Source organism: Leptonychotes weddellii, unplaced genomic scaffold (assembly GCF_054177405.1).
Source record: "Leptonychotes weddellii isolate Sample4059 unplaced genomic scaffold, ASM5417740v2 HiC_scaffold_24240, whole genome shotgun sequence".
NCBI classification, from domain to species: domain Eukaryota; kingdom Metazoa; phylum Chordata; class Mammalia; order Carnivora; family Phocidae; genus Leptonychotes; species Leptonychotes weddellii.
In genome coordinates this window covers 1-2355 of record NW_027832836.1, presented here as the reverse complement: position 1 = coordinate 2355, position 2355 = coordinate 1, and the positions used below count along the sequence as shown (strand labels likewise).

Here is a 2355-nt window from a genome sequence, read left to right as displayed (position 1 = left end):
CTTCTGCCTCACTTACCCTAGCTGTTAGATTATCTAGATTGGATTGGATCTCATTGATAGCATTTTTAAGTTCTGCCAATTCACCTTTCATTTCTGCCCTTAGAGACTCTATGTTGCCATTAATTGATTTCTCCATTCTAGCTATTGTCTTCACAATTGCTAGCCTGAATTCCATCTCCGACATCTTGGTTATATCTGCATCCATTTGTAAATCTGCAACATAAATCATAATCTCTGAGTCTTTTCTATTTTGGGGGTTCCTCCTCCTAGTCATTCTGTTGATGGGTGGTTGAGGGAATGTATAGAGTCTAAATGATGGACCAGAACCCAAGCAAGATGCACCTATTTTCTAGGGACCTTAGGGTTGCTGGCCTCTTGTTTTCCCAGCCTGTCTTCTGGGGGAGGGGCCTGCCACACTGTTACTCAGGCAACCCTGTTTGAGCAGAGTTGCCCTGCCCCTGTGGCGGGGGATAGGCTCAGTGGGAATCAGTTTTGGGGGCTTTTGTTCTCTGGCAGCTTTCCCTGGCACTTTCTGCGTCTCTTCTGCGAGTCACAGCAGAAGAGACCACTTCCCACCCTCTGCCTCAGAGCAGAGAGACCGCAGTCTGTTCTTCAGTGAGCTCTCCAGCCACACCATCTCCATTTCTGTGTGTGCCGCTATAAACTGCAGTGTCCTGGGTTGTGCACCCCTCCACAGTGCCCCCAGTCCTGCCTCCAGGTTGGGGCACATCTCTGCCCTTTGTGCTTCTAAAACTGCCAGCCGCTCCCAGTTCACCCGTGCCACCCCGCTGCTCAGGGTTTCTGCCCTGGGGGCTGCCCTAAAGTCCTTTCCCTGCTGCTACCGGTCTGCAAGTCTGCTCCCCGTCCCCACCGTGCGAGGCTGTCACTCACTGGCAGTGTAGGGTCCCCACGGACAGGCTCCCTTCTGCTGCTGTTTATCCTCTGATATCTGCCCACAGAATCATGGCTTCCCACTTTGTACCTCAAAACCAACCACCTGCGATATTCTGTTTGTAGAGATCCAGATCTTCTTACATCTCAGGCTGATTTCGTGGGTGATCAGAGTGGTCTGGTAGATATCCAGCTCAATTTCAGGGACCAGTTGAAATAGGGTCCCCTACTCCTCTGCCATCTTTTCCTCCCCCCCAGTACATTTTTTTAAGTAGGGTCTATGCCCAGAGTGGATCTCATCGTGGGGCTTGAACTCACGACTATGAGATCAAGACCTGAGCTGAGGTCAAGTGTCAGACGCTCAACCAGTTTAGCCACCCAGGTGCCTCAATACATTTTTCAGAGTTTTCTGATGGTTATTGCTGAGGGTGTCTTGCAACTATAATAAGAACCACAAGGACCGGTCCAGTCACAACACTGGTAAATGATATGCTGAGACTGGCTCGCACACACACACAGAACATGTATCCGTATTTATGGTATCATACAGAGTATTTTCACTGCCCTAAAAATCCTTTGTGCTCCACCTATTCACTCCTCTCACTCCCACTCTACCCCCTGGCCACCACTTATCTTTTATTCTGTGTCCATAGTTCTGCCTTTTCTAGAATTTCATGTAGTTGAATTACATGTAGCTTTCTTCACATAAACTTTCACTTAATAACATGTATTTAAGGTTACTCTATGTCTTTTCATGGCTTGATAGCTCATTTCTTTTAAGCAAAGAATAACATTCCATCATCTGGATACATTGCAATTTATTTATCCATTCACCTACGGAAGGCCACCTTGGTTCTTTCCTGTAACTTTCTTGATTGCTGGTTGTGGCTAAATTTGAATTCCTCTTGTTCCCAGTTCTACAGTGTCTTCAGCTTCATGGAACAAGGAAACCAAACCCAAATGTCTATATTTATCCTCCTGGGACGTTCAGAAGAGGCAGAGCTGCAGCCTCTCCTCTTTTGGCTGTTCCTGTCCATGTACCTTGTCATCTTCAGTGGGAACCTGCTCATCATCCTGGCCATTGTCATGGACTCCCACCTCCACATGCCCATGTACTTCTTCCTCTCCAACCTGTCCTTTGTAGACATCTGTTTCACCTTCCACCACCATCCCCAAGATGCTGTGGAACATCCAGACACAGAGCAAAGTGATCACCTATGCAGGCTGCCAAGGCCAGATGTATTTTTCCATGCTTTTGGCAGGATTAGACAACTTTCTCTTGACAGTGTTGGCCTATGACTGGTTTGTGGCCATCTGTCACCCACTGCACTACATGGTCATCATGAACCCCAAGTTCTGCGGCATCCTGCTTCTGGTATGCTGGGTTTTGAGTGTTCTGGACTCTCTATTACAAGACTTAATGGTTTTGCAATTGTCTTTTTGTACACAGTTGGAAATCCCTCA

The 2355-nt window shown here is 47.4% G+C and overlaps 1 pseudogene; it reads left to right on the top strand.

The window, feature by feature from the left end:
- Window positions 1-1785: 1785 nt before the first annotated feature.
- On the top strand, window positions 1786-2350 carry LOC145718882 (olfactory receptor 7A5-like; annotated as a pseudogene).
- The last annotated feature ends 5 nt before the right edge of the window (window positions 2351-2355 follow it).